The sequence below is a fragment of the Arachis hypogaea genome, chromosome 3 (assembly GCF_003086295.3).
Source record: "Arachis hypogaea cultivar Tifrunner chromosome 3, arahy.Tifrunner.gnm2.J5K5, whole genome shotgun sequence".
NCBI lineage: Eukaryota > Viridiplantae > Streptophyta > Magnoliopsida > Fabales > Fabaceae > Arachis > Arachis hypogaea.
Genome location: NC_092038.1, coordinates 24,889,391 through 24,909,891, shown reverse-complemented (window position 1 = coordinate 24,909,891; position 20,501 = coordinate 24,889,391). Strand labels below are relative to the sequence as shown.

The following is a 20,501-nucleotide window of genomic DNA, read 5'->3' as shown; positions in this document are numbered from 1 at the left end:
AGGGATGCTTTTATTAGTTTTTATGCATAATTCACATTTCTGGACTTTACTATGAGTTTGTGTGTTTTTCTGTGATTTAAGGTATTTTTTGGCTGAAATTGAGGGACCTGAGCAAAAATTTGATAGGAGGCTAAAAAAGGACTACAGATGCTGTTGGATTCTGACCTCCCTGCACTTGAAATAAATTTTCTAGAGCTACAGAACTCCAAATGATGCGCTCTCAATTGCGTTGGAAAGTAGACATCTAGGCTTTCCAGAAATATATAATTGTCCATACTTTATTTGAGTTTAGACGATGCAAACTGGCATTCAACGATAGTTTCATGCTGCATTCTGAAGTAAAACGCCAGAAACACGTTACAAACCAGAGTTAAACGCCAAAAACACGTTACAACTTGGCGTTTAACCCCAAGAGAAGCCTCTGCATGTGTAAAGCTCAAGCTCAGCCCAAGCACACACCAAAGTGGGCCTCGGAAGTGGATTTCTGCACTTAGACTTATTTCTGTAAACCCTAGTAGCTAGTTTAGTATAAATAGAACTTTTTACTATTATACTAAGAATCTTTGGACGAGCTTTTGGAACATCTTTGATTATTGTTAGTCCTTAGACATTGAGGGCTGGCCTCACGGCCATGCCTGCCTTATTTTCACTTATGTATCTTCAACGGTGGAGTTTCTACACACCATAGATAAAGGTGTGGAGCTTTGCTGTTCCTCAAGTATTAATGCAATTACTATTATTCTTCTATTCAATTTAGCTTATTCTTATTCTAAGATATTTGCTGTACTTCAACATGATGAATGTGATGATCCGTGACACTCATAATTATTCTCACCTTTGAACGCGTGCCTGACAACCACTTCCGTTCTACCTTAGACTGAGCGCGTATCTCTTAGCCTCCATTCTGAAAGATCGGAGTCTTCATGGTATAAGCTAGAATTATCGGCAGCCATTCCTAAGATCCGGAAACTCTAAACCTTATCTGTGGTATTCCGAGTAGGATCTGAGATGAGATGACTGTGACGAGCTTCAAACTCGCGAGTGTTGGGCGTAGTGACAGACGCAAAAGAATCACTGGATTCTATTCCAACATGATCGAGAACCGACAAATGATTAGCTGTGCGGTGACAGTGCACCTGGACCATTTTCACTTAGAGGAAGGACGGTAGCCATTGACAACGGTGATCCCCCAACATACAGCTTGCCATGGAAAGGAGTAAGAATGATTGGATGAAAGCAGTAGGAACGCAGAGATTCAGAAGGAACACAGTATCTTCATGCGCTTATCTGAAATTCCCACCAATGAATTACAAAAGTATCTCTATCTTTATTTTATGCTTTATTTATTTTTATATTCGAAAACCATTATAACCATTATAATCTGCCTGACTGAGATTTACAAGATGACCATAGCTTGCTTCATACCAACAATCTCCGTGGGATCGACCCTTACTCACGTAAGGTTTATTACTTAGACGACCCAGTGCACTTGCTGGTTAGTTGTGCAAAGTTGTGAAGAATGTGTGTGAACCATAGTATTGTGCACCAAGTTTTTGGAGCCATTACTAGGAATTGTTCGAGTTGTGAAAAGTATGAGTCACAATTTTGCCTATCAAGTTTTTGGTGCCGTTGCCGGGGATTGTTTGAGTTTGGACAACTGACGGTTCATCTTGTTGCTCAGATTAGGGAATTTTCTTTTCAAAAAGTTTTCAAAAATTTTTCAAAAATTTTTTATTTTGTTTTCGTTTTTCCAAAAAGAAATTTTCGAAAAATCCAAAAATTTTAATTAACAAAATCATAAAAACCAAAAATATTTTGTGTTTTTTATTTGAGTCAAGTGTCAATTTTTAAGTTTGGTGTTAATTGCATGTTTTTAAAATTTATGCTTTTTTTTGAAAAAGTCATGCATGGTGTTCTTCATGATCTTCAAGTTGTTCTTGATAAGTCTTCTTGTTTGATCTTCATATTTTCTTGTTTTATGTCTTTTGTTGTTTTTCATATGCATTTTTGCATTCATAGTGTATAAACATGAAAAATTTCTAAGTTTAGTGTCTTGCATGTTTTTCTTTTCTTGAAAATTTTTCAAAAATAGTTCTTGATGTTCATCATGATCTTCATAATGTTCTTGGTGCTCATCTTGACATTCATAGTGTTCTTGCATGCATCATTGGTTTTGATCCAAAATTTTCATGTTTTGGGTCATATTTGTATTTTTCTCTCTCCTTATTAAAAATTCAAAAATAAAAAATATCTTTTTCTTATTTTACTCATAAATTTCGAAATCTTTGGGTTGACTTAGTCAAAAATTTTTAAAATAAGTTGTTTTTGTTAGTCAAGTCAAGATTTCAATTTTAAAAATCCTATCTTTTCAAATTTTTTTTCAAAAATCAAACCTTTTTCATTTTTTTATTATTTTCAAAAATTTTTAAAATTGATTTTCAAAATCTTTTTCTTAATTTTATTTCATGGTTTTCAAAAACTTTACTAACAATTAATGTGATTGATTCAAAAATTTTGAAGTTTGTTACTTTCTTGTTAAGAAAAGTTCAATCTTTAATTTCTAGAATCATATCTTTTAGTTTCTTGTTAGTCAAGTCATCAATTTTAAAAATCAAATCTTTTTCAACCATATCTTTTCAACCATATCTTTTTTCAAAATCAATTTCAAAAATCTTTTCTAACTTCTTATCTTTTCAAAATTGATTTTCAAATATTTTTCAACTAACTGATTAACTTTTTGTTTGTTTTACTATTTCTTATCTTTTTCAAAACCACCTAACTACTTTTCTCTCTCATCTTTCGAAAATCACCGTACCCTTTTTCAAAATTCTTTTTAATTAACTAATTGTTTCAAATTTTAATTTTAATTTTACTTCTTCTCTTAATTTTTGAAAATCACTAACCATTTTTCAAAAATAATTTTCAAAATTCTCTCACTCTCATCTATTTCTATTTATCTTATTTATCTACTAACACTTCTCTTCATCTAAAAATTCGAACCCTCTCTTCTCCTCTGTGTTCGAATTTTTCTCTTCTCCTTCTTATATTCTTTTCTTCTTCTACTCACATAAAGGAATCTCTATACTATGACATAGAGGATTTCTTTTCTTTTCTGTTCTCTTCTTTTTTATATGAGTAGGAGTAAGGACAAGGACATTCTTGTTGAAGCAGATCCTGAACCTGAAAGGACTCTGAAGAAAAAGCTAAGAGAAGCTAAAGCACAACAATCCAGAGAAAACCTTACAGAGAATCTCGAAAAAGAAAGAGACACGGCCGAACCCAATAACAATGGTGGAGGCGCAAAGAAGATGCTTGGTGACTTTACTGCACCAAATTCTAACTTACATGGAAGAAGCATCTCAATCCCTGCCATTGGAGCAAACAATTTTGAGCTAAAGCCTCAATTAGTTTCTCTGATGCAACAAAATTGCAAGTTTCATGGACTTCCATCAGAAGATCCTTTTCAGTTCTTAACTGAATTCTTGCATATATGTGATACTGTTAAGACTAATGGAGTAGATCCTGAAGTCTACAAGCTCATGCTTTTCCCTTTTGCTGTAAGAGACAGAGCTAGAACATGATTGGACTCACAACCTAAAGATAGCCTGGATTTTTGGGATAAGCTGGTCAAGGCCTTCTTGGCCAAGTTCTTTCCTCCTCAAAAGCTGAGCAAGCTTAGATTGGATGTTCAGACCTTCAGGCAAAAAGATGGTGAATCTCTCTATGAAGCTTGGGAAAGATACAAGCAGTTGACCAAAAAGTATCCTTCTGACATGCTTTCAGAGTGGACCATTTTGGATATATTTTATGATGGTATACCTGAGTTCTCTAAGATGTCACTGGACTATTCTGCAGGTGGATCCATTCACCTCAAGAAAATGGCTGCAGAAGCTCAAGAACTCATTGACATGGTTGCAAATAACCAATTCATGTACACCTCTGAGAGGAATCCTGTGAGTAATGGGATGCCTCAGAAGAAGAGAGTTCTTGAAATTGATGCTCTGAATGCCATATTGGCTCAGAACAAAATGTTGACTCAGCAAGTTAACATGATTTCTCAGAGTCTGAATGGATTGCAAAACACATCCAACAGTACTAAAGAAGCATCTTCTGAAGAAGAAGCTTATGATCCTGAGAACCCTGCAATGGCAGAGGTAAATTACATGGGTAAAGCCTATGGAAACACCTATAATCCCTCATGGAGAAATCATCTAAATTTCTCATGGAAGGATCAACAAAAGCCCCAACAAGGCTTTAATAATGGTGGAAGAAACAGGTTTAGCAATAGCAAGCCTTTTCCATCATCTTCTCAGCAACAGACAGAGAATTCTGAGCAGAGCCCCTCTAGCTTAGCAAACATAGTCTCTGATCTATCTAAGGCCACCTTAAGTTTCATGAATGAAACAAGGTCCTCCATTAAAAACTTGGAGGCACAAGTGGGTCAGCTGAGTAAGAAAATCACTGAAACTCCTCCTAGTACTCTCCCAAGCAATACATAAGAGAATCCAAAAAGAGAGTGCAAGGCCATTGATATAATCAAAACGGCCAAATCCAAAGAGGAAGGGGAGGATGTGAAGTCCAATAAGGAAGACCTCATGGGACGTCCCGCAGACAGAAAATAGTTTCCTATTGAGGACCTAAAGGAATCTGAGGCTCATATAGAGACCATAGAGATTCCATTAAACTTTCTTCTGCCATTCATGAGCTCTGAGAACTATTCTTCCTCTGAAGAGGATAAAGATGTAATTGAAGAGCAAGTTGCTCAATATCTAAGAGCCATCATGAAGTTGAATGCCAAGTTGTTTGGTAATAAGACTTGGGAAGGTGAACCTCCCTTGCTTATTAGTGAACTAAATACATGGGTTCAGCAAACTCTACCTCAAAAGAAACAAGATCCTGGTAAATTATTAATACCCTGTACCATAGGCACCATGACCTTTGAGAAGCCTCTGTGTGACTTGGGGTCAGGTATAAATCTTATGCCACTCTCTGTAATGGAGAAACTGGGATCTTTGAGGTACAAGCTGCAAGAATCTCATTAGAGATGGCAGACAAGTCAATAAAACAAGCTTATGGATTGGTAAAGGACGTGTTAGTGAAGGTTAAAGGCCTTTACATCCCTGCTGATTTCATAATCCTAGACATTGGGAAGGATGAGGACGAATGCATCATCCTTGGAAGACCCTTCCTAGCCACATCAGGAGCTGTGATTGATGTTGACAGAGGAGAGCTAGTCCTTCAATTGAATGGGGACTACCTTGTGTTTAAAGCTCAAGGATCTTCCTCTGCAACCATAGAGAGGAAGCATGAAAAGCTTCTCTCAATACAGAGTCAAACAAAGCCCCCACATTCAAACTCTAAGTTTGGTGTTGGGAGGCCCTCATCATGCTCTGAACATCTGTGAAGCTCTATGAGAGCTCACTGTCAAGCTATTGACATTAAAGAAGCGCTTATTGGGAGGCAACCCAATTTTTATTTATCTATATTTCTATTGTTCTTTTATGTTTTATTAGGCTTATGATTACGTGGAGTCACAAAACAATTACAAAAATTAAAAACAGAATAAAAAATAGTAGAAGAAAAAGCACACCTTGGAGGAAGAGCTGTCTGGCATTTAAACGCCAGAAACAAGCATATGTCTGGTGTTTAACGCCAAAAACAAGCACCAAGCTGGCGTTTAATGCCAGAAATAAGCATTAGGCTGGCGTTTAACGCCAGAAACAAGCATCAGGCTGGCGTTAAACGCCAGAAACAGGCTACATTTGGGCATTTAACGCCAGAAACAAGCTGCAGCCTGGCGTTAAACGCCAAGATTGCATATAGAGGGCGTTTTACACGCCTAAAAGATGCAGGGATGAGAAATCCTTGACACCTCAAGATCTGTGGACCCCCACAGGATCACCTCAGGATCTGTGGAACCCACAAGATCCCCACCTACCCCACTTCTCTCTTCTTCACACAATCCAATAACACTATACCCTTCACCAGTCACCTCAATCTCTCTTCCCCATTACCCCTTCACCAATCACATCCATCCATTCTTCCCCATAAACTCCACCTTCCTTCAAATTCAAAATCTCTTTCCCACCCAAACCCACCCTAAATGACCGAAACCAAACCCATTTCCCTCCACTATATAAACCCCTCTATCTTTTTTCATTATCACACAACACTACCCTCTCTTCTCCCCCTTGGCCGAAACCTACACCTCTCTCCCTCTCCTCCATATCTTCTTCTTCTTCTTCTTCTATTCTTTCTTCTTTTACTCGAGGGCGAGCAACATTCTAAGTTTGGTGTGGTAAAAGCATAGCTTTTTTTGTTTTTCCATAACCATTGATGGCACCTAAGGCCAGAGAAACCTCAAGAAAGAGGAAATGAAGGCAATTGTTTCCACCTCTGAGTCATGGGAGATGGAGAGATTCATCTCAAAAGCCCATCAAGACCACTTCTATGAAGTTGTGGCCAAGAAAAAGGTGATCCCTGAGGTCCCTTTTAAGCTCAAAAAGGGCGAATATCCAGAGATCTGACAAGAGATTAGAAGAAGAGGATGGGAAGTTCTCTCTAATCCCATTCAACAAGTCAGAATCTTAACGGTTCAAGAGTTCTATGCAAACACGTAGATCACTAGGAACCATGATCAAAGCATGAATCTAAACTCAAGGAATTGGCTTACAATGGTTCGGGGGAAATGCTTAGATTTCAGTCCGAAAAACGTAAGGTTGGCGTTCAACTTGCCTATGATGCAAGAAGACGCACGCCCCTACATTAGAAGGGTCAACTTTGATCAAAGGTTAGTCTAAGTCTTCATGGACATATGTGTGGAAGGAGCTCAATGGAAAAGAGACTCAAAAGGCAAGCCGGTTCAATTGAGAAGACTGGACCTTAAGCCTATGGCTAGAGGATGGTTGGAGTTTATCCGACGCTCCATCATCCCCACTAGCAACCGATCCAAAGTAACTGTGGATTGGGTCATCATGATCCATAGCATCATGATTGGAGAGGAGGTAGAAGTTCATGAAGTCATCCCTCTAGAACTCTACAAAGTAGCCAAAAAGCCCTCCACCTTGGCAAGGCTAGCTTTTCCTCATCTCATTTGCCATCTATGCAACTTAGCTGGAGTTGTCATAGAAGGAGACATCCTCATTGAAGAGGACAAGCCCATCACTAAGAAGAGGATGGAGCAAACAAGAGATCCCATTCATGGATCTCAAGAGACGCATGAGGAAGCTCATCATTAAGAAATCCCTAAGATGCCTCAAGGGATGCATTTTTCTCCAAACAACTATTGGGAACAACTCAATACTTCTCTAGAAGGATTGAGTCATAACATGAACCAATTAAGGGTGGAACACCAAGAACACTCTATCATTCTCAATGAGATTAGAGAAGATCAAAGAGCTATGAGGGAGGAGCAACAAAGGCAAGGAAGAGACATAGAGGAGCTCAAAGACACCATTGGTCCTTCAAGAAGAAGGCGCCACCCTCACTAAGGTGGACTCATTCCTTAACTTTCTTGTTCTTATCTCACTATTTTTCAGTTGTATGCTATATATTTGTCTATGTTTTGAGTCTTTACTACATGATCATTAGTATTTAGTAACTATGTCTTAAGGCTATGAATAATTCCATGAATCCTTCACCTTTCTTAAATGAAGAATGTTTCTAATATAAAAGAACAAGAAGTACATGAGTTTCGAATTCATCTTTGAAATTAGTTTAATTATATTGATGTGGTGACAATACTTTTTGTTTTCTGAATGAATGCTTAAACAGTGCATATTTTTTATCTTGTTGTTTATGAATGTTAAAATTGTTGGCTCTTGAAAGAATGATGAAAAAGAGAAATATTATTGATGATCTAAAAAATTATGAAATTGATTCTTGAAGCAAGAAAAAGTAGTGAATAACAAAGCTTGCGAAAAAAAAGAGAAGTGGCAAAAAAAATTTTAAAGAAAGAAAAAGAAAAAGCAAGCAGAAAAAGCCAATAGCCCTTAACCAAAAGGCAAGGGTAAAAAGGATTTAAGGCTTTGAGCATCAATGGATAGGAGGGCCTAAGGAACTAAAATCCAGGCCTAAGCGGCTAAATCAAGTTGTCCCTAACCATGTGCTTGTGGCATGCAGGTCCAAGTGAAAAACTTGAGATTGAGTGGTTAAAGTCGTGATCTAAAGAAAAAAGAGTGCGCTTAAAAGCTCTGTACACCTCTAACTGGGGACTTTAGCAAAGCTGAGTCACAATCTGAAAAGATTTACCCAGTCATGTGTCTGTGGCATTTATATATCCGGTGGTAATACTGGAAAACAAAGTGCTTAGGGCCACGGCCAAGACTCATAAAAGTAGCTGTGTTCAAGAATCAACATACTTAACTAGGAGAATCAATAACACTATCTGAACTCTGAGTTCCTATGGATGCCAATCATTCTAAACTTCTAAGGATAAAGTGAGATGCCAAAACTATTCAGAAGCAAAAAGCTACAAGTCCCGCTCATCTAATTAGAACTAATATTCATTGATATTTTGGGATTTACAATATATTCTCTTCTTTTTATTCTATTTGATTTTCAGTTGCTTGGGAAAAAGCAACAATTTAAGTTTGGTGTTGTGATGAGCGGATAATTTATACGCTTTTTGGCATTGTTTTTAGGTAGTTTTTAGTAGGATCTAGCTACATTTAGGGATGTTTTTATTAGTTTTTATGCAAAATTCACATTTCTGGACTTTACTATGAGTTTGTATGTTTTTCTATGATTTTCGGTATTTTCTGGTTGAAATTAAGGGACCTGAGCAAAAATCTGATAGGAGGCTGAAAAAGGACTACATATGCTGTTGGATTCTAACCTCCCTGCACTCGAAATGGATTTTCTGGAGCTACAGAACTCCAAATAGTGCGCTCTCAATTGCGTTGGAAAGTAGATATCTAGGGCTTTCCAGAAATACATAATAGTTTATACTTTATTTGAGTTTAGACGACGCAAACTGGCGTTCAACGCCAGTTCCATGCTGCATTCTGGAGTAAAATGCCAGAAACACGTTACAAACTAGAGTTATACACCAAAAACACGTTACAACTTGGCGTTTAACCCCAAGGGAAGCCTCTGCATGTGTAAAGCTCAAGCTCAGCCCAAGCACACACCAAAGTGGGCCCTGGAAGTGGATTTCTGCACTTAAACTTATTTTTGTAAACCCTAGTAGCTAGTTTAGTATAAATAGAACTTTTTACTATTATACCAAGAATCTTTGGATGAGCTTTTGGAACATCTTTGATTATTGTTAGTCCTTAGACATTGGGGGCTGGCCTCACAGCCATGCCTGCCTTATTTTCACTTATGTATCTTCAACGGTGGAGTTTCTACACACCATAGATTAAGGTGTGGAGCTCTGCTGTTCCTCAAGTATTAATGCAATTACTATTATTCTTCTATTCAATTCAGCTTATTCTTATTCTAAGATATTTGCTGTACTTCAACATGATGAATGTGATGATCCGTGACACTCATCATCATTCTCACCTTTGAACGCGTGCCTAACAACCACTTCCGTTCTACCTTAGACTGAGCGCGTATCTCTTAGCCTCCATTCTAAAAGATCGGAGTCTTCATGGTATAAGCTAGAATTATTGGCAGCCATTCCTAAGATCCGGAAACTCTAAACCTTGTTTGTGGTATTCCGAGTAGGATCTGAGATGAGATGACTGTGACGAGCTTCAAACTCGCGAGTGTTGGGCGTAGTGACAGACGCAAAAGAATCACTGGATTCTATTCCAACATGATCGAGAACCGACAGATGATTAGCCGTGTGGTGTAATGCACCTGGACCATTTTCACTGAGAGGACCAACTGTAGCCATTGACAACGGTGATCCCCCAACATACAGCTTGCCATGGAAAGGAGTAAGAATGATTGGATGAAAGTAGTAGGAACGCAGAGATTCAGAAGGAACACAGTATCTTCATGCGCTTATCTAAAATTCTTACCAATGAATTACATAAGTATCTCTATCTTTATTTTATGCTTTATTTATTTTTATATTCGAAAACCATTATAACCATTATAATCTGCCTGACTAATATTTACAAGATGACCATAGCTTGCTTCATACCAACAATCTCCGTGGGATCGACCCTTACTCACGTAAGGTTTATTACTTGGACGACCCAGTGCACTTGCTGGTTAGTTGTGCGAAGTTGTGAAGAATGTGTGTGAACCATAGTATTGTGCACCAAGTTTTTAGAGCCATTACTAGGAATTGTTCGAGTTGTGAAATGTATGAGTCACAATTTTGCCTATCATCAATCCCGGCCAGATTGCATAGGTGACAAATGAAATGAGGAAAGGCTAACCTTGCTAAAGTGGAGGACTTGTCAGCCACCTTGTAGAGTTCTAGAGGTATGATCTCATGAACTTCCACTTCCTCCTAAATCATGATACTATGGATCATGATGGCCCGATCCACAGTCACTTCAGATCGGTTGCTAGTAGGAATGATGGAGTGTTGGATGAACTCCAACCATCCTCTAGCAACAGGCTTAAGGTCCAGTCTTCTCAATTGAACCGGATTGCCTCTTGAGTCTCTTTTTCATTGAGTCCCTTCCATGCATATGTCCATGAGGACTTGGTCCAACCTTTGATCAAAGTTGACCCTTCTAGTGTAGGGGCTGATCGGGGGAAAACTTGTCTCTCAACAAATTCCCATTCGGCAAGTGTACCAAATTTGTCGTCAAGTAAAAACTCACAATAGAGTGAGGTCGAATGCCACAGGGATTGATTGATCAAGCAACTTTAATTAGAGGAATGATCTAGTTGAGCGAATCCATGAATAGAGTTGATAATTGCAGAAATTTAAATAGCAAGAAAGTAAATGACTGAAAGTAAATAGCAGAATTGTAAATGGGAATGGGGGAATTACTCATAAAAGTAAATTGCAGAAAATCAAGAGAATGGGTAAGATCAGAAATGGGGAGTTCATTGGGCTTAGGAGATGTTGCATTCTCCGGATCAATTTCATTTTCATCTCTTCCTCAATCAATGCACTCATTGATTTCCTTGGCAATCTTAAGTGATTGAATCACAATTTCTTGCAATTCAATCTCTCAAATCTTGATCAATAGCCAATTCCTTGGTCAATTGCTCATGAGAAGAGATGAAGTGTGGTCACTGATTATACCACATGCACTTCCCAAATCAAATGCTTAGAGGGTTATAGCCACATACCCATCCACACTCAATTTGGTCCAGCATGAGAAAGCATTTCTAGCTAATCTCTTCATTCCTCTTTCAAGGATCCGAAGAGATCCATGTTTGAATAGCTTCTTTTCCAAGATCACTATCCAATTGGATGAAGATCGAAAGCTTTCAAGTAAAATCAAAAGGAAAGATAGAAGAAGAATAAGAAAATTAGTATTGATCCATCAAATTACAACAGAGCTCCCTAACCCAATGAAAGGGGTTTAGTTGTTCATAGCTCTAGAAATCAAAATCAAAGATGGAGAATACATCATAAGGCTAGAAGTGCAAAGAAAGTAGATACAAAGAGTAGTTCTCTCTCCTAGCTCCTCTGCCAAAAGGGGCCCTCTCTACTTCAAAACTACTCCTATATATACTACTCTTCTCAACTTCTAGTTAGTTCTTCAAGTCTTGGGCCTTTGGATCTTTGAGCTTGAAGCAGTTCCTTTCTTCAATTGGGCTTGGCTTACTTGCAGAGAGAAAGTGTAAAGTGGGCAGAGACTTCAGCTCAAGACGTTAGGGGTGTTTAACATTTAGTGAAATTACAAGTTCGAGAACGTTAGTGACACTTAACATTGTCACTAACGTTGCCTTGCTAGCCTTCAAGAACGTTAGTGACACTCAACATTGTCACTAACGTTCAAGTGTGCCCCTTCTTACTTCACGTTAAAGCTCACGTTAACTAGGTTAACGTGGCTTCTAACGTGGCTTTTGCCAACCTTCGAGAACGTTAGTGACACTCAACATTGTCACTAACGTTCAAGTGTGCCCCTAGGTCTCACGTTAGAGTCTACGTTAATTAGGTTAACGTGGCTTCTAACGTGGCCATTCTTAGCCATCCCAACGTTAGTGACAATGTTGAGTGTCACTAACGTTGGCTCATTCTTCATTCCTCATCGTTAGCTTCCACGTTAACCAAGTTAACGTGGAGGTTAACGTGGCTCTTGGGGGTTGTGTGGTTGCTCCAACGATAGTGACAATATTGAGTGTCACTAACGTTGTCGACAACTCTCCATCTCTTACGTTAGCTCCCATGTTAACCAAGTTAACGTGGGAGTTAACGTGACTATTTGCACCTTAGGCCAACGTTAGTGACAATGTTGAGTGTCACTAACGTTGGCTTCTCTTCCCCCTTTAACGTTAGAGGCCACGTTAACTAGGTTAACGTGGCTTCTAACGTGGCCATTTATGAGCAATTGCCAACGTTAGTGACAATGTTAAGTGTCACTAACGTTGGCTCAACTTCTCTTCTCTACGTTAGAGTTCACATTAACTTGGTTAACGTGACTCTTTAACGTGGGCATTGATGGCTTTTGAGAGTGTTTTTGGCAATCACTTTTCTCCTTAACTTTGCAAGTTACCTCCCATTCCTTGCTTCCTTTGGTCCCAAAATCAAGCAATAGAGTGCATCAAAGTTCTAGTCCACGTCATGGGTAATGCGATATACAATTTTGTCATTAAAATCATGCAAAATCCACATGAAATAATGTAAAATGCACAATGTATGCTTGAATCAAGGTCTGAGTGAATAATTGCCCAAAACTAACTTATTTCCTAAGAAAATGCATGAAATTACCTAAAAACAGTAAAGAAAAGGTCAGTGAAACTGGCCAAAATGCCCTGGCATCACAACACCAAACTTAAAGCTTGCTTGTCCCTAAGCATGTACTGGAACAAGAGAATGATGAATGCAATCTCCAGAGAAATGAGTCATTCTTGTGGAAGTCATATTACTAATTTTATGGTGGTTTCATGCATAGCAACTTAGGTTCATTCCACTACTGGCTTTCAGACCTTTATCATCTCCTAAAACACTCACTTTGTTATATCCCATGAGACCTTTATTTATTGATCCTTTTATTGTTATTTCAAGGGCTTATTTGTGTTTTTAGGCTAAGTGTTTTGTAAGGGGGCAACTCTTTAGGATAAGCTTTCAGCCAACACTCCCGAGCCAGTTGGTTCAAGGTGCTAGGTGTTGAAGCACCCCTAAGGACTTACTTGCTCAAGTCTCTCCCCCATACATACACACCACAGGCATATAGTTTATTTATTTTCTTTCCTTCAGACCTTGGTGTCCAGCACCTCTTTGGGTTACTAAATGCTCTGTGGTGAGGGTTACTCTTGATAGTGGATTTTCAGCTGATAATCCCGGGTTAGTTAACCCAAGTTACCAGGTGATGAAGCACCCCAAAGAGCTTATTCATCCAAGTAGATCCCTCACACAGGAGCACCACAGACACATGTCTTAGGGTAAACCATTGGTGCCTAGCTTTATTGCTTACTCTTTCTCTTTTGTTTTTCACTTCCATTGTTCTTTCCCTTTTCTCTTATTAGGATCTTGTTGTTATCTTAGTCTCATGGGTATATCAAAAGTAAAGTATTCAGGATAGATAGTTGTCATCCTAACCTTGTGGTTGTGCCAACTTAGCTAACTTATGACTACCCCAAAGATTCATGAATGCACTTCCACATTATGAACTCTACTCTGGTCTTTCAAAACATAAACATTCTCTCTTCATTTGATTCTAAGGACAAACATACAATAAGTAAAGATACGAATGCAGTAACATAAAGGCTAGCAAGCATTGACTTCTTAATCATAAAATTCAGAATGCATAATTGAAAGTTGTCTAGCTAATATGGAGGCATGTCCTATTTCATACAAGATCCTCCTTATTGATGATATAAACTAAAAAAAAAAAAACAAGAAAGGAGCTCCACCACCTTTTACTCATGTGGTTGCTCATGCTCCCCTCCATGCTTGTCCTCTTGGTGCTTTTCTTGAGTGCTTGTGCTCCCACTCCCTTTGCTTTTTCCAAGTAGTTTCTTCCAGAAGCCAGCATCTTCCATTTTTTTCTTCAGAGTTTCCTTCTGCTGTTTCACCTTCCCTTCTTCTCGTTCAACAAACTCTTTTTGGACCTCCTCATATGTGGGAATGGCATAATGTAGGTGGTGCATATTATCAGACATATAGCTCAATCTGGCTTGAGTGTTTACACTGAATTCCTCTCTATGCAACTGCCTTCCTTCATTCAGCACGCTAAACTCATTAAATGTTTTCATCTGAGCTAATTGCCGCTGGTTGAGCTCTTGAAGGCGTTTGTCTTGACGCTCTTGCCTCTCTGTTACTTGGTGTAGAGCTTGAGTGAGTTGTGAATATTGCTCCTATTGCTGCTCCATGTGTTGTTTCTGCCACTCTTCTTGTTGCTTCATCCATTTGGACTGCATGACAAGTATTTGCTCTTGTCCCTCCATATGTTTCATCTCCAAATCCTCAATGGCATGTAAGATATGACTCATATTGAGGTTGGCTGGGTTGTGTTGCTCTTCTTATTGGTAATCTTCTTAATGATACTCCTCTTGATGAACTTCTTCCTGGGCTCTGTGCCTTCCTATATGTGGCCTTCTTAGTTGTTGAGCAAGTAAGGTGTGGACCATGCGCTCACGTGTGACCGGCTTCCCTGGGTTCACCCAGTCTGGATTGTTGTCCTCAAATACTACCTTAGCCTTGTTGCACAAGCGGAGAATTGTGCTGGGGTACCAAAGCCTGGCACCCGAATCAACTTTCTCAGCCGACTCTTGAATCCCTTCGGCAATAAGCTCATGCACATTGATTTCCCCACCTAGTACTAAGCATTGCACCATAGTGGCTCGGTTGATGTTAACTTCTGAATTATTAGCAGCCGGTAAGATGGACCTTCTTACAAGCTCGAACCACCCCTTGGCCTCAGGATGAAGGTCTCCCCTTTTTATGAATTTTGGTCTCCCATCTGAGTATCTCTCCCAATCAGCTGCTATCACACAGATATCTGACGCTATCTCTGCGAGCTCATCCTTATCAGGGCTTCTACTTATCCTTGACTGATAACTCTCCTCATCAAAATGAGGGAATTTTAGTTGAAGAGCTCTTATTATGGCATTTGGGCTGAAGTCTACTTCTCTTCCTCTCACATAGCTTTTGTAGGTGGGGGCTTTGATCTTTTCCTCTCTAACTACATTTGCATAAAACTCTTTGATGAGGTTGCCATTGATCTTAACTTCTGGACTGGTGAGCAATTGCCATCCTCTCTGTTCGATTTTTCTCAAAATCTGTGGTGATTCATTGGCATTGATTTGAAAGATTAACTCTGGCAATATCTTTCCGGCCCTTATCCTCTCGAATTCTCGTTCATAGAAGGCCGTCTTGAATCTCTTCTCGTCAAAAGGGACACTCTCCATGGGTTCCTTTCTCTTTTGCCTCTTCGAGCTTGATGATGCCATGACTTGAATTGTTGTTTTGAGGTGGGTTGAGGCTTCGGATAGAATAAGAGTGGGTTGGTTAAATCAGAGTGTGATGAAGGGTTTAGTGTACCAACAGAAGTGTGAAGAGTGGGGATTTGAATGTAAGGAGTGAGCATGCACCTAGGTTCACTTATATAGGAAAATTCATGAGTGCATGAAGGGTGTGGATTGCACGAATGTTTCCTTGATGGACGGATGGGGTTGCATACGAAGGGAAGACAAGGATCATCACTTGATGGGGAATGTTGGTTCGGTCTTCAAGACTCTCCTTCTTTCAATGTTGCATGGCAACATTTCCCATGCCTTCCTTGTTGGGACAAGTGTATGGTTCTCTTCGTGAAATGGCCGAGCCTCCCCTAGTAAATTCTCTAATCAATCCTCATCAATGCTCACTTTCCTTCCCTATAAAGATAAAATAAGAAAAGTAAGAACGGATATTAAAATGAAACAAAATTGCTTCACCCTTTACGGCTAGAATGATATAAAGTAAATAAAAAAAATACTTGTTTATTCTTGAATTCCAACTAACTAACTAACTGTGTATCTTCATATGCACATTGGTGGCACCATAGGGTGACACCAAACTTAATTTGGAGCACTGTGATGAAAGGTTGTGTTCAAAGCTTTAAGAGGAATGCTTTGAACACCAAATTTGTTCTTCACTATATTCTGCATATAAAAATTTCACACGTGTTCGTCAAGTTTTGGTTGGAATTCATGAATATTGATTTATTCACTAACTTCTGAAAGCATGTAAACTATGGGTTGCCTCCCATGAAGCGCTTCTTTAGCGTCACTAGCTTGACGTTACCCCCTTATCATGGTGGTTGGTAATGCTTGAAGTCTTCTCCTCTGGCAGTGGACTTGTATCCGTTGGTTGTATCAATGATCTCTACATGCTCCAAGGAGAGAACTCTGTTGATGGTGAAGACCTTAGGTAGCTGAGATGGTACAGTGGGGAGATTAGGGGGGATATCTACGAAGTAGGCTGAGATTACTTTATCCCCTGGAGAGAAATCTTCCATAGGAATCTTCTTGTTCCACCACCCCCTTGGTACCTTCTTCTTTGCCCCTGGTGCTGTTTTCTTACTCCTGGTGGCCTCCTTCTTTGATGAGCTTTTGTTAATGTCCTCACAAACTTCTGGTGGCTTAGGTTCCTCCAATTTTTCCTTGACCTGTGGCACTTGCTGCTGGCCTTGTCCATCAACCCAGTGAATCTCAGGATGAGCTGGTTATGCTTCAGTGCTTGCTTCTTCTTTTAGTATCTCATGATGCCCTTTGCTCGGTTCTTTGTCCTCTTCATCTTTTTCCAGTGAGAGTTCGAAAATACTGAAGCTCAGTTATTCATCATGGATCCTTAATATTAGCTCTCTTTTCTCCACATCTATGAGTGCTCTAGCAGTAGCTAGAAATGGTCTTCCCAATATGATTGGGTGCAGGTGACTCTCTTCCATGTCCAGGATGACAAAGTCTATTGGGAGAAAGTATTTTCCAAATTTGAGTAACACATTTTCCACCATTCCTACTGCTTGCTTTTGAGTCTTGTCAGCCAGCCTTATGACTACATCTATAGGTAGTATCTCATTGATCTGCAGCCTTTTTACCAGGGATAGGGGTATTAAGTTGATGCTTGCTCCCAAATCGCAAAGTGCTCTATCAAAATTTGTTTCCCCTATAGCACAAGGGACATGAAAACTCCCTGGGTCTTTTCTTTTCGCAGGCAATTGTGTTTGAATGAGGGTGCTGCAATCCTTGTTCATCACTATAGTCTGGCCCCCCTTGAGTGAGCTCTTCCTGGGAAGTAGTTCCTTCATATACTTGATGAATGCTGGCATTTGATGAATGACCTTGATGAATGGTATGTTCACATTCAAAGATGCAAACGAGTCTAAGAACCTTGAGTACATTCTCTTTCCCACAGCACCCTTTAGCAATTGAGGAAATGGTGCATATAGTCTCAGCAGCTCCTGTTGTGAGATTTCTGGTTCTTGTTGGTCTTTCTTCTCCTTCTCTACTAAGGTATTTTCAGGTTGTTCTGACAGCTTGCTTGGCTTGTCTTCAGTCTCCTTGTCATTTGTAGTGACCATATTGCAGTCTTCTCACCTTACTTTCTTCGCTTCACCTCTTGGATTCTTCTCCGTGTCACTTGGGAAGCTATCAGTGGGTCTGGGAATCTTCTCAGACAAATATCCCACTTGGAATTCCAGCTTCTTGATTGCTTCCCCCCGATTCTTCATACTGGCTCTCACCTCCTCTTTGAACACCTTATTGTCTTGAATGTCTTTGCATATGCTTTCAAGTAAGGTTTCAATCTTAGAGATTCTGTCATCAAATGATGGTATGTTGGAGGTAGAGGCAGAAGGGTGAGATGCATTGATGTGGTTTTGTGGGTATGTCCTCTGTGTGAATTGTTGGGGAGCTATGTTGTTGTTGGAGTTGTGACGTCTCTGATCTTGGCCTTGGTCTTGTTGATTACCCCACCCAAAGTTTGGGTGATTCCTCCATCCAGGGTTGTAGGTCTTGGAGTATGGATCATGGTTGTATCTAGGTGAATTCCCAATGTAGTTGGCTTGCTCCTGAGTACCTTCTTCCTCTTCACTTGCTCCCTCTTGAGTTGAAGTGGTGATTGCTGCTACTTGACTTCTCTCCATCTTCTTGGTGAGGTCAGCTAGCTGCTTGGTGATGAGCTTGTTTTGAGCCAGCAGAGCATCTACATTGTTCAGCTCCATTACTCCTCTAGTGTTCCCTCTTTCGGAAGCATAGAAGTAGTCATTCTCAGCTACAGTTTCAATGACATCTATGGCTTCCTCAATGGTCTTCTTCTTGTTCAAAGAACCTCCGGATGAATGGTCTATAGCCTTCTTAGATTCATATGACAGTCCTTCATAGAAGATGTGCAGCTGCACCCATTCATTGAACATATCAGATGGACATCTCCTTGTTAGGTCTTTAAACCTCTCCCATGCTTCATATAGAGTCTCACCATCTTGTTGCCTGAAAGTTTAGACCTCAGCTCTCAGCTGATTGACTTGTTGAGGGGGGTAAAATCTTGCCAAGAATTTGTTCATAACATCATCCCAAGTTGTCAAGCTCTCCTTTGGAAAAGACTCCAACCACTTGGTTGCCTTGTCTCTGAGAGAGAATGGGAACAACAACAGTCCATAGACGTCTGGTTGGACGCCATTGGACTTCACTGTGTCACATATTCTCAGGAATGTGCTTAAGTGTTGGTTGGGGTCTTCTTGGACACCTCCTCCGAACGAGCAATTGTTCTGAACTAGGGTGATGAGCTGTGGCTTTAGTTCAAAGTTGTTGGCATGGATGGTTGGTTTTTGGATGCTACTTCCGCAATTCCCTGGGTTTGGGTTGATATAAGAGCCCAAGACTCTTCTATCTTCCCCACCAGGATTTGCTCTACCTCCTCCACCATGGTTGTGAACCTCTTCCTCACGATGGTCCTCCATGGTTGTTTCAAAGTATTCTTCAAAGTGTTCCTCTTCTTCTTCAGCACCAACCACACATTTTTCTTTTGCCTCCCTTCTTAATCATAAGAAGGTTCTCTCAGGTTCAGAATCAAAGGAAGTTGAAGCTCCACTTCTTCTCCCTGTCATACAAACCCACAGAGTACAAGCAAAGAAAAGCAATGCACAAAATATCTTGTTAGAATTACTTGTTAGTGTCAGTGATGCAATATATCAAACAGTTAGTGGGTTAGTGAACTGAATTGTAAATAGCAAAAGAAAAACTAAGAAACAGGGGAAGGGAAGAATTAAACTAAGACGGGAAGCAAATTAACCGAACAGAAAATTAAATCAAACAAAATACAAATGCTCAATCTAGTGATCCTCTAATGTAATCATTGTCGATGCACAATCAATCCCCGGCAACGGCGCCATAAACTTGATCGGGGGAAAACTTGTCTCTCAACAAATTCCCATTCGGCAAGTGTACCGAATTTGTCGTCAAGTAAAAACTCACAATAGAGTGAGGTCGAATCCCACAGGGATTGATTGATCAAGCAACTTTAATTAGAGGAATGATCTAGTTGAGCGAATCCATGAATAGAGTTGATAATTGCAGAAATTTAAATAACAAGAAAGTAAATGACTGAAAGTAAATAGCAGAATTGTAAATGGGAATGGGGGAATTACTCATAAAAGTAAATTGCAGAAAATCAAGAGAATGGGTAAGATCAGAAATGGGGAGTTCATTGGGCTTAGGAGATGTTGCATTCTCCGGATCAATTTCATTTTTATCTCTTCCTCAATCAATGCACTCATTGATTTCCTTGGCAATCTTAAGTGATTGAATCACAATTTCTTGCAATTCAATCTCTCAAATCTTGATCAATAGCCAATTCCTTGGTCAATTGCTCATGAGAAGAGATGAAGTGTGGTCACTGATTATACCACATGCACTTCCCAAATCAAATGCTTAGAGGGTTATAGCCACATACCCATCCACACTCAATTTGGTCCAGCATGAGAAAGCATTTCTAGCTAATCTCTTCATTCCTCTTTCAAGGATCCGAAGAGATCCATGTTTGAATAGCTTCTTTTCCAAGATCACTATCCAATTGGATGAAGATCGAAAGCTTTCAAGTGAAATCAAAAGGAAAGATAGAAGAAGAATAAGAAAATTAGTATTGATCCATCAAATTACAACAGAGCTCCCTAACCCAATAAAATGGGTTTAGTTGTTCATAGCTCTAGAAATCAAAATCAAAGATGGAGAATACATCCTAAGGCTAGAAGTGCAAAGAAAGTAGATACAAAGAGTAGTTCTCTCTCCTAGCTCCTCTGCCAAAAGGGGCCCTCTCTACTTCAAAACTACTCCTATATATACTACTCTTCTCAGCTTCTAGTTAGTTCTTCAAGTCTTGGGCCTTTGGATCTTTGAGCTTGAAGCAGTTCCTTTCTTTAATTGGGCTTGGCTTACTTGCAGAGAGAAAGTGTGAAGTGGGCAAAGACTTCAGCTCAAGACGTTAGGGGTGTTTAACA

At 39.6% G+C, this 20,501-nt stretch overlaps 1 non-coding gene across 1 annotated transcript; it reads left to right on the top strand.

Annotated features, from left to right (window-relative positions):
- The first annotated feature begins 18,417 nt into the window (after nt 1-18,417).
- Nucleotides 18,418-18,523, top strand: LOC112793812 (small nucleolar RNA R71). Its single transcript, XR_003198504.1, has one exon. It is a non-coding gene; the product is annotated as a small nucleolar RNA R71 (small nucleolar RNA).
- The last annotated feature ends 1,978 nt before the right edge of the window (nt 18,524-20,501 follow it).